Source organism: Phyllostomus discolor, chromosome 6, assembly GCF_004126475.2.
Source record: "Phyllostomus discolor isolate MPI-MPIP mPhyDis1 chromosome 6, mPhyDis1.pri.v3, whole genome shotgun sequence".
Lineage (NCBI taxonomy): Eukaryota > Metazoa > Chordata > Mammalia > Chiroptera > Phyllostomidae > Phyllostomus > Phyllostomus discolor.
The window spans coordinates 47240951-47253288 of record NC_040908.2 but is presented as its reverse complement, the minus strand read 5'-3'; the positions used below and the strand labels follow the sequence as shown (position 1 = coordinate 47253288).

Below are 12338 nucleotides of genomic sequence, written 5' to 3'. Positions count from 1 at the left end.
TTTACAACCACTTAAAAACATGTCCTTGGTATCCTTGTTTGCTTTGTACATTTTTCACTGTGCTGATATTAAATGAAGTATTAGAATCTATCTTATCTAACTAGAATTAATAGTGAGGTTATATCAGAATATCAAGGAAATCTAGGATCTGGGAAGAACCAAACTGATTAGTCTTTATCCTTGAACTTAAACCCTCTAAAAATATCATACTTGAAATTGTTCTTTAGCCAAAGAATCATGATCCCCACACCTAAACATATTATAATAAATAGCAAATACCATAGCTTTCTTTTAAATTTTAATTTAAATCAAAAACTTGATTGAAATTTTATTATGGTTTTAGATCTTATATCATGGTTGATTTTTTTAATCCTTAACCAAGGATATGTTTTTTATTGATTTGAGAGAGAGAGAAAGGGAAGGACAGAGACATTGATGTGAGAGAGAAACATTGATCAGCTGCTCCCCATACTGGGGATCAAACCCACAACCTAGGTATGTGCCTTGACTGGGAATTAAACCCACAACCTAGGTATGTTCCCTGACCAGGAATCAAACCCCACAGACTTTCAGTGTAGGGGTTGATGCTCCAATCAACTGAGCCACCCATACAGGGCATGGTTGATTTTTTTTTTTTTTAAAGACTCCCAGTTGAGGTGGTCAACATGCAAGTTTGCTCAGAAAGAAGCTGAATCCTCAGGGCCTGAAAGCAAAATTTCTACAACTAAGAGAAAGGGAAGAGAGGAAGAGAAATAGAGAAGGGAAGTAAAGAGGGGGAAAAAGAAGTAAAAAAAGAAAGGGAAGAGAAAACTTAGCATGTAAAGAGAAGGAAAGTAAAAGAAAAGCAAGTGTTTGTTTTAAAATATTTTTCTATATTTCAATTATGCAGTTATTATATCTTGCCTTGATATACAAGCAAAGTAAGATAGTAACTTTATAAACACAACACAAGAATACTGGCTCATTCTGATCTGTAATGAGAGATCACTACCTATTAAACATAAGCTTTAACAGTGCATTCCAGGGATGAGATGAAAAAGACATCTTGCTTCCAGTCATCTTTTAGAAAGGCAGACAGAGGCTGCGCCTGACCAATCTAAAGCTTATCTGATAATTAAAATAATAAAGTAGTTGTTCTTGGCCCCCTGTGTATTAATGTTTTAAACAGCACTTAAGCTATATATTTACCGGTTATATTTAAGGCATCATTTTACATAACCTCTTACACATCCTCCCATATTGCAGAGGTTAAATTACATAACAAAAACATAACCAGAGAGTATCTTACTCATGTTAATACAATCAATTCATTTCCACCTCATAACTTATATGTAAAGTACTGGTCTCAAATTCAAGTCAAAAGTGAATTCAGTATACTGAACCTCATTTCCACATTAGTGTGGTACATTTATGGGATGTGGGGGCAATAGGAAATTCAAGGAGTTCTGTATTGGAATGAAGGTCAGTTACTGTACAAACCACTCAAGAAAAACTTCACAGTGTGGGTCATGTTCCTTTATTTTAAATTTAACAAATAGTTGTTTCCCAATGAAATAATAATGAGACCACAGGCTCTCTCCCACAAGACTCTGAGACGAAGCCAATTTTGTGAAGGCTGGCCTATCAGCACTATTTTCTTTCACTGTTCCAGTTCCCTCTCTCCCCATCTTCCCCTGCAGCAGAGCCGCGACCACTCACTCACACATCAGAGCACATGCCCAAGTATGAACTCAGCATGTGGGCCTGCAGTAGTGGCAGGCGTGGGGTAGTATGACATTTATTTTGCAACCAAAAGAGGGTGTTAAAGAACTGCCACTCTCTTCTGAACACAAGCAAATATTTATCTTAAGAATTCAAGGTAAAGGAAAGAGATCATTCTAACCATCACAGATTTTCAACCTTCATCAACACCTTCAAGATTTTCACAGTATAAAACATTTGTTTTGTTGCTCATTCCACCAAACTGATCTGTTTGCTTCTTTAATAAGGCATTCAATATAACAGAGAATCAAATGGGCCTTAATTTAATTTATATCTAGCACGTAATTCCAATCCCATCTTGCTACATCTATGAATCTGAAGATTGAAGACAGCTCAATTACCACCCCTTTTCTGGTTTTCATAAAACAGAAAAGAAAATAATAATGTCACAGATAAATATCAATAACCCTTTAAATAAGGGCAACTCTTCCTTTGTACACTGAATTTTCCCCAATTCATATCCAGTCCACCATACATACATATAAATACATTCCAAATCTGATGACTTATATTTCTTTTCTATTTTTGTTCAGTAGATTTTATCCAAATTATTCATGCAAAGCTATGCATAGTTAAGCTATAATAGTCAAATAGTAGATGTTATCCAAGTTACTCATGCAAAGCTATATATAGTTAAGCTGTAATAGTCAAATAGTTCTACAGAACTTATTATGGGAAACAACAGTTTCCTCCTCTCCTTTTTCCCCCCAAATCCTGCTCCCTAAAGGCAACCACCCTATGGAAGCTTACCTCTTTATCTCTATATAGCATATTTATGCATGTTACTGCCTGTTTTTTTTTTAGGTTTTTGAGTGTGGTAAATATACATAACATAAAATTTTCCATTTTAATCATTTTTAAGTGTACAGTTCTGTGGCATCAGACATATTCACATTGTTGCACAACCGTTATCACCATCAATCTTAACCAGAGACATTGTAATTAAGAACAAACTGACAGTAATAAGAGGGGAGGTGGGAGGGGATAATGGGGGAGAAAGGGGGAAGGGTTGTCAAGGAACATGCATAAAGGACACATGGACAAAACCAAAGGGGGGTAGGATCGAGCATGGGAGGTGGGGATGGCTGGGGTGGGGGGAAAATATAGATAACTGTACTTTAACAACAATAAAAAAAATTTTTAAAAAGGAAATGAAAACAACAACAAAAAAGAAACTCTTCATCTTCCCCAACTGAAACCCTGTACTCATTAAACACTGACTTATCATCCCATCTATCCCCAGCCCCTAGAAAGCATGATTCCACTTCCTGTCTTTATGAATTTGACTATTTCAGGAATCTCACATAAGTAGAATCACACAATATTTATCCTTTTGTACATGGCTTACTTCACTCAGAACAATGTCCGCATCCATGTTGTAGCACGTGTCAAAATTCCCTTCTGTTTTAAGGCTGAATAATTATTCTGTTGAATTTGTATACCAGATTTTGCTTATCCATTCATCTGCCAATGAACACTTGGGTTACTTCTGTCTTTTAGCAACTGTGTTTTGTTGTTTTTTTTAGTTTTAAGCTTGATCTACTGACAGCATGGAAGATGAGGATTTAGGTCTCTTTCACATACATAGTATGCCAGTACCACACATCTGCCCAGTGTCCATTAACCTATCTCTCAAACACAAAGGCAGGCGCTCTTCCCACCCCACAACCATGCTCCTCCACCCCCACGTCCACTCCCTTCAGGCATTCCCATGCCTTTCTTCACTCTCAGGTACGCATCTCCTAAACTCTAAGGATCCCCATGAGACTTGCAACCGGGGAAGCATTGCACAGTGGCAGCTCATCCTGAGATGACCCCCTGAACCTGTCTCCAAGGCCCCCTTTTCTCTGACTTTTCAGTGAGTTAAAAGCAACTCCGCCTTGGCTCATTTTTGTGACTGTTGCTTTTTCTTCTCAGTGAGTCTACACAGCCCCCCACGTGTCTCACTTTCCTATAACGTTTCCAGAGAGCCAAAGCAGCCCCACCCAGGCTCTCTCCTGTTTCTTCTAACCCCAGCCCTTCTTCCTTGTTTCACTGTCCCAAGCTTTAATAAATGTGCTCCCAAAATTTAAAAAAAGAAAAAGAAAAATCAATGGATTAATTTGACAATTGTTTTAGCATTTAAGTATTATAACTATTTAATTGCAATTTCATAGTCAGTCAAGCCATGTAAGATAGTATGATCATTTTTCCTTTCTTATACAACTTTTGTTTGAGTTAATGGTTTTCTTATTTATATGTTTGCTTAGTTTTCTATGTATTGTATTTTGTTCCCAAGTTCTCCCCAACTATCTGAATTTCCTCTCGATATGCATAAATATATCCAGTATTCTATCACTGTCATCTTCTTAGAAACATCTTTACAATTTCTAAATTGCTCCAGGCTATGCTGCTTATACTTTCTGCCCTGCTACTTCACTGTCAACCACCTCCCTTAACCATCATCTTAGAAACTCTATTTGCCTGTCTCCTCTATTAGATTACCTACATCCTAAGTATATCAAATCCTTTTTTGTTGTTACTCATGAGAAGTAAATTTTTCAGGCCTTTCTTTACTGAAAAAATCTTCATTTATTCTATCCTCATACTTGCTTGGTATTGTCATTAATATGGAAATATGGATATGCAATAATCATTCTCCCTTAGAACTTTAAAAACACTGCTCCATTTCAGTATAGCTTACAGCATAGCTTACAGTTTTGTCTAAAATAATTTTGACACCAAATCATTTGTATGTGACCTGTTTTTTCTCTCTAGAGGCATTCAGAATTTTATCTTTGTCCTCTGGCTTCTACAATTACAGAACATTCCTTATTGTAAAGTCTATTTCCATCCAGTGCCCAAGAAAAGAGATGGAAATAGACTTACATTTCAACGTGTTAGTTCATGTCTTAGAATCTGGGGACATTCTCCCACATTATTTCTATGACTGAATTCCTTCAGTTCACTTTCTTTGCTTTCTTTTTCTAGAATACCTAGTATCAAATGCTGGATTTCCTAGATGACTCCTTAGTATTCGTATAAATTTTCTATTTTCTATATTCCTTTTTCTGTTTACTTTTTACTCTTTTTCTTTTTACTCCTCTCTGGAAGATTTTTTTCAATTATATTTTCCAAGCCCTCCTTTAAGTGGTTTCTACTACCATTTTTAATTTCTCAACATTGTTTTTGTTCTCTGATTTTCTCCTTTTCTGTAGCATTCTGATCTTTTTTGCATGTAATTCATTTTATCTTTCCAATGCTATTACTAGTGACAGTTTGTTTCGGTTTGCCTTTTTGGTTTGCCTCTTTGTGTAAAGTCTCTATGTGTTTGTTCTGACCTTTAACTGTCACGTTAGAGGCTTTTCTTAAATGTCTGGCAACCCTTAGCTATCTGGTCATATTCTGAACTGGAAAACTAAAAAGGTGGACTTCAAAGATTTCGAACTTGTTCATTTTGTTGGGGACTACCCAGTGGACATATTGTTAGAACTTTTCTCTTTGGCTGATCATATTATTCAGAGTATCTTCCAATCTCACACCTGAAGCATTTAAGCCTGGCTATTAGAGTTCAGGGAACCAAATCAGAAAAGAGAGCTTTGAGATTCAGGATAAATCTCAATATTTAGTATATAAAATTTCACTGTTTTCAGTTTAGAAACCCAACCCTCAACTTGCATCTATTCTCCTCTAGTCTTCTGCTAGAGCTGGGATAGGACAGTGGATAGGTGGGGAATAGCTGGACAAGACGTCAGTTGTCTAACTGCTTTTGAAACAGAGATTCAACCAGTCCTTCTGTCTGGGCACTGATCTTACCCCTCCTTCTTCAGAGGAACCCAGTGCTGCCCATTTCTAAGAGATAGGGGTTCTGCAAACACTGAAACTGGGTTATCATACACTTTTCCTACTGGTTTATGACCGAGTTTTGTTGGCTCTGCTAAAACAATTACCACACTTCTTTCTACTTTGCAGCTTCTAAAAAATGTTGCTATCATCTACTCTCCTGCATTCTTTATGTTTGGGAGCACATGCTACTTAAAAAAATTCCCAAAGATGTTGTTTCTTTAAGTTTGGAGAGGTAGAAGATATAAATGTATGCATTCGATCAAACATCTTTAACAAGAAGGCAATTTGATAACTTCTTAGCCCCTCCACAGCACACTGAGGTAGGGTCAAAATCCTTTCAAAGAGCAGTTTTAGATATTGTCATATACTTTAAAGAATGTAATTGGTAACTAAGAGCATATGCTTTAGAACATTAAAAAAGATGGTTTTTCCTAAAAAAATATTAAAGTATAAATACATTAAATTTAATTAAATACACACAGAATGTAAACAGTACTTGATTTATTAGCTATCTATGATCACTAAATAGAGTGTTGAAAATAAAAAGATAAGGCCCTACCTCCTTACAGAGATCACAGATTGGTTGGGAAGACAGATACATAAAGCAGCGATCATGTTTATGGTGTTCTCCCACTGCCAGAGATGTCCCCTAGAGGCTCTCTGCCTTCCCCAGTCTCAGCTCAGCAATGAGCTGGTTCGATAAAACAGAGTTAGCTCATGGGAAGAATTCTAGGTCCCTTCAGCTGATACAACAGGGAATACACACACACACACACACACACACACACACACACATATATATGCATGTATGTATGTATGTATATATATGGAATTCCAAGTCATTTCTAGGACCATCAGGGATCCAGTTATCACATATTGACTAGATGTTCTCACCCTTATCCTTATTTCCCTATGAACAATACAAGAGCCGGCAGGGTACCTCCCCTGAGGCATGTCCCACTAGTTGTACAACACAGCTGAACCCATCACATCCCTCCACAGAATGATAGGAAGATGGTGTTCCCAGGCACTGTGCTGACCTTTCTGCCAATAAGGTTTACTTGATAGAGAGCTTACTTTACACCTATTTGGTGTGGTGTTAATTTCTATGTGTCTGTGCCTCTTGCATGACACCCCCTTTATCACTTATTAAATTCATACATATAAATGTCAATATTTGTAATTGTACTCTGTTCTACTCATCAGTTTAGTCTCACAATACTATAGTTTTAAATTATTATTACTCTTTAGTATAAGCCAAGGACCAGTAAAAGGAATATTCTCAGAAGAATTTAACCTTAAAATAAAGGAAACATATATTTATCTATAGGTATTTGTTAAAGATGGTATAAATATTGTACTAACTGCTCTTCCTGTAGATTTTCTAAGAAATGGTCTATTTTAGATGAGCCCAACACAAAGCCATGTTTGCAAACTATACAAAAGTCATATGACAATTTTATCTGCAAATCTGATAAAAGAAAAACTAAGTCAATATAATACTGTTTCCTATATACACATATACACACATCAGATAGTTTCCTTTTTACCAGGAACAGAAAACCTCAAAACCAAACTGTAATACCATCCTCAAAACAGATCAAGGGAATAAATTATCCTTCTTCTCTTACCCAACTAAATACCAGTAAAGGTCTATTGATTTTTAAATTTAATGATTATGTTATATATACACGTGTGTGTGTGTGTGTGTGTGTGTGTGTGCACTTTTTAACTGAAATCATGTTTAAAATATTTTGGAAATATATATAAAAGAAATAATTTTTTAAGGCAAGGAAAAAAATTGCTTAAAAATGAGATCTAACTCAAGGCTGATAATGCCACATGAGATTGAATTCTCAGAATGAAAATTTATATATACATTCAATACATCGACTTTAACCTCTTTAATTATTTTCTCCTTCTCTACAGTCTCAGGATAGTCCTTTTTTTAAAATTGAACCTTTATAATACACATGAGACTTAGGTAAGCACTTGATTTCCCTAAATGTTTCCACGTCTTTAAAAAAATTAAAAATTCCAACTTTACAGAGTTGTTGTAAAGATTAAATATTAGTCAACTATAATTAAAAAAATAAATTTTAAAAAAGACTCACTGCAATGTTTAATAACTTGCTAATTGTCATACAGCTAGCAAATGGCAAATCTTAGAGTCTAACCCCAACTTCAAAGTCTACTTTGTTAACTATCATATGACTTAACAGTAAACTAAAATTGTACTATATACTATAAGCTATTCTACTTCCTGCCTACTTTGAGAACCCCTATTATAAAACAGCTCCTTCATAGTCCCCCTGACCACCATATCAGCAAAGAGCAAAAAACAAGAAATCAAAATCAAAATCAAGAAGAAAACAGAATATAAAGCTAATCCAAGAATACCAGACCAACTGACCACAAGCTCCTTTCACCCTAAAGGCCATATCTGTGGAAAGGCCTAACACACAGCACAGAAAAGGTCTCAGCAACAACAACACTGCTTTTATTTGACAGTCATCACATCTGTGTGAACTCAGCTGGTAATGCCGTGCCAGATCTAAGTCAAAAGATAGTCCACACAATAAATAAAAGAGCGTATTTTGTTGTGGTCAACACTCAGCCAAATAAAGCGTAAGGTGGAAAGAACTGTGCTAACAACTAATCTCACCCAAGGGTATGTCTCTTTAAAATCGGTTACTAAAGGAAGAACTCCTGGAAGCCTTCAATTTCTTTTATGGGCAACCAGTTTCTTTCTAAGCATCAGTTATATAACCCATATAATTTGGCAAACCCAGGTTAGAATTTTAAAAGTAAAGAAATCCGTCTCTTCATTAAAGGGCCTCACACAGAAATCAACCTAGCCAAGAATGTTTACATTATAAATGTTTTTAGCCCCACAGAGCCTAAGGCAAGCTCATCAAAATAAGAAATACAGAATTTCCCTCCTGTACAAATCAATTCCATAAGTGAATGACAAAAATCAATTTCAAAAGAAACTGGAAAACAGTAGATAATTAACAAAAAAAAACTTCTTTAGACATTTTTTAGATATTTTTTTAATTTTATTAGACATTTTTTTATGAACTCACTTCAAGGTAAAATTATAACTCCAAAATTGAATATGCACATTATTTTGGAAGCACCCTGGAAGAAGATCAACATTGAAAACAAGACAGAATAAAAAGAAAGGGTTGCTCTACCTGCTTTAAACATGGCTCTGTTTCCATAGCAGAACCCACAGGTGGTCCATGAAATGCTTCCAATCCAATACCATGTTTACTTTTTATACACACACACACACACACACACACACATCTCAGAACATGAAAATTTAAAAAAAAATAAAAATGTAAGTGCTTAACTTAAAATTCAATTAGTAATAACAAATAGAATGGACAGTTTTAAAATTTCTCCTCACCCTCCCCCACATATAGCGTCACAACCCAACAACTAGGTTGCTCCACCCTGGTGAACACCTAAGGCTCCACCCCTCACTACATAACAAGCACGTCACGACAAAAAAAAAATGGCCCAAACAGAAGAACAGATCAAAGCTGCAGAAAAAATGCAAGTAAGTGACGAAGAGATACCCAACCTATCAGATGCACAGTTCAAAGCACTGGTGATCAGGATGCTCACAGAATTGGTGAATTTGGTCGCAAATTAGATAAACAAATGAAGGCTATGCTAAGCGAAATGAAGGAAAATGCACAGGGAACCAATAGTGATGGAGAGGACACTGGGACTCAAATCAATGGTGTGGACCAGAAGGAAGAAAGAAACAACCAAACAGAAAAGAATGAAGAAATAAGAATTGAAAAAAATGAGGAGAGGCTTAGGACCCTCCAGGACATCTTTAAACATTCCAACATCCAAATCATAGGGGTACCAGAAGGGGAAGAGGAACAGCAACAATGGAAAAGTTATTTGAACAAATAATAAAGGAGAACTTCCCCAATCTGGCAAAGAAAATAGACTTCCAGGAAGTCCAGAAAGCTCAAAGAGTCCCAAAGAAGTTGGACCCAAGGAGGAACACACCAAGGCACATCATAATTACATTACCCAAGATTAAAATGAAGGAGAGAATCCTAGAAGCAGCAAGAGATAGGGAGACAGTTACCTACAAAGGAGGTCCCATCAGACTGTCAGCTGATTTCTCAAAAGAAATCTTGCAGGCAAGAAGAAGCTGGAAAGAAGTATTCCAAGTCATGAAAGGCAAGGACCTACATCCAAGACTGCTCTATCCAGCAAAGCTATCATTTAGAATGGAAGGGCAGATAAAGTGCTTCCCAGATAAGGTCAAGTTCAAGGAGTTCATCATCACCAAGCCCTTATTATATGAAATGCTAAAGGGACTTATCAAAGAAAAAGAAGATAAAAAAACATGTACAGTAAAAGAAAACTCACAATTATTAACAACCACATCTAAAACAAAAACAAAAACAAACTAAGCAAACAACTAGAACAGGAACAGAACCACAGAAATGGAGAACACATGGAGGGTTAGGAACAGGGGAGTGGGAGGAGGAGAAAGGGGGAAAAGGTACAGAGAATAAGTAGCATAGATGGTAGGTAAAAAATAGACAGGGGGAGGGCAAGATCAGTATGGGAAATGTAGAAGCTAAAGACATTATGACACATGGGCATGAACTTAAGGGGGGAAATGTGGGTGGGAGGGGATGTGCAGGGTCCAGGGGAGTGAAGGTGGGAAATGGGACAACTGTAATAGCATAATCAATAAAATATATATTTTTTAAATTTCTCAGATTCTGCTAAATGATTGAACTTTTTTCTTTTCTTTTTTATTATTTTTAATATACTTTATTGATTATGCTATTATGCTATTGATGTGTTCCTCCTTGTGTGGGTGCAACTTCTCTGGGAGTCTTTGAGCTTCCTGGACTCCCTGAAAGTCTATTTCCTTTGCCAGATTGGGGAAGTTCTCCTTCATTATTTTTTCAAGTAAGTTTTCAATTTCTTGGTTTTTGTCTTCTCCTTCTGGTACCCCTATGATTCAGATGTTGAAACGTTTAAAGATGTCCTGGAGGTTCCTAAGCATCTCCTCATTTTTCTGAATTCTTGTTTCTTCATTCTGTTCTGGTTAAATGTTTCTTTCTTCCTTCTGTTCCAAATCCTTGATCTGAGTCCTGGTTTCCTTCCCATCACTGTTGGTTCCCTATAGATTTTTCCTTATTTCACATAATGCAACCTTCATTGCTGCCTGGGTCTTTTTTATGCTATTAAAGTACCCAGTGAGTTCCTGGAGAATCCCGATAACCAATGTTTTGAACTGTGCATCTGATAGGTTGGCTATCTCTTCGTCACTTAGTTGTATTTTTTCTAGAGCTTTGATCTGTTCTTTCATTTGGGCCATTTTGTTGTTGTTGTTGTTGTTGTCGTCAACGTCGTCTCGGCACGTTTGTTACATAGTAAGGGGTGGAGCCTTAGGTGTTCACCATGGTGGGACAACCCCCATCACCGCTCTGTGATGCTGTATGTGGGAGAGGGGTCCAAGAGGGAACAGTGCTGCTTGCTACAGTCTCTGCCAGTTTTCACTCACTTTCCCCACTACCCACAAGCAAATTGGGCTTTTCTGGTGCTGATTCCCAGTGGGTGGGCTTGTGTACGTTCTAGGACCCTGTGGGTCTTTCCAATGAACTCTCCTGTGAGGCTGGGTGTTTCTCCTGCTGCTGCCTCAACCCCCACAGGTGTTTTCAGTCAGAGGCTTTGTAGCTTTATTGCCCCACGCTCGGGTCCTGGGTTGCATGATCTGTCTCACTCCCCAGTTATTCCTCCCGGTTTATCTGCACATGAATGTGGGGCCGCCCAGCCCTCCAGCCACTGCCTTGCCACAAGTCCTCTCTGCCCACCTGCCCATCTCTGCCCCTCCTACTGGTCTGGATGAGTATTTCTTCTTTAACTCCTTGGTTGTTGGACTTCCATACAGTTCAATTTTCCGTGAGTTCTGGTTGTTTTTGGTTTTTAAATGTGTTGTTGTCCTTCTTTGGTTATGCGAGGACGCACAGTCTGTCTACCTACACCTCCATCTTGACCCTGATTGAACTTCTAACCTATTTATCATAACTGCATTTTCTTACTTTTCTGCAGCTTTCCAGGTATAGAGAAAGGCAGGTGGAAGACTCAGAGACTTCTCTCTAGGCACCATTTTAAAGCAGACTATACCACTGTTTCCTAGATCCAAAGGCTAAATCATGGTGTCAGCCAGGGCTGTGGTCTCATCTGAGCTCAGGGTCCTTTCTAAATTAATCATGTTGCTGGCAGAATTCATTTCCTTGTGGATATAGAACTCAGGTCACCATTTTCTTGCTGGTTATCAGCCAGGGACAGCTCCCAGCAACTAAACACTGCCTACATTTCCCTGCCACATGGCCCTCCCCAAAGCTGGCAGTCTGTTTCTTCAAGGCCAACAGTGGAGCATCTGCATCCACTTTGTATCTAACTTCCATATCTGACCTGCAAGCACTCTTTTAAAGAAGCTCACACAATTACATCAGGCCACACACTCAAGGGGAGGGGGTTTTATGGGATGGGGTTTTATGGGATGTACACACCAGGGATCCCAGGCAACACCCTAGAACTCTGCCTACCACACGCAACCGAAGAGCTTCCTACTGAAAAAGTTTTATCCAGAGATAAGATAACACTTTAAATACAGATGAGTGAATAAACTACATGTCCTTCAGATGGTCCACAAAAAGTATTTTCCGCATTGTTCTTTTTCATAAAATTGGACA

At 37.6% G+C, this 12338-nt stretch overlaps 1 protein-coding gene across 7 annotated transcripts in view; it reads right to left on the bottom strand.

Annotated features, from left to right (window-relative positions):
- The window catches only part of EXOC6B (exocyst complex component 6B), a 559588-nt gene that overhangs the window by 445671 nt on the left and 101579 nt on the right, over positions 1-12338 (bottom strand). The window lies entirely within an intron of this gene.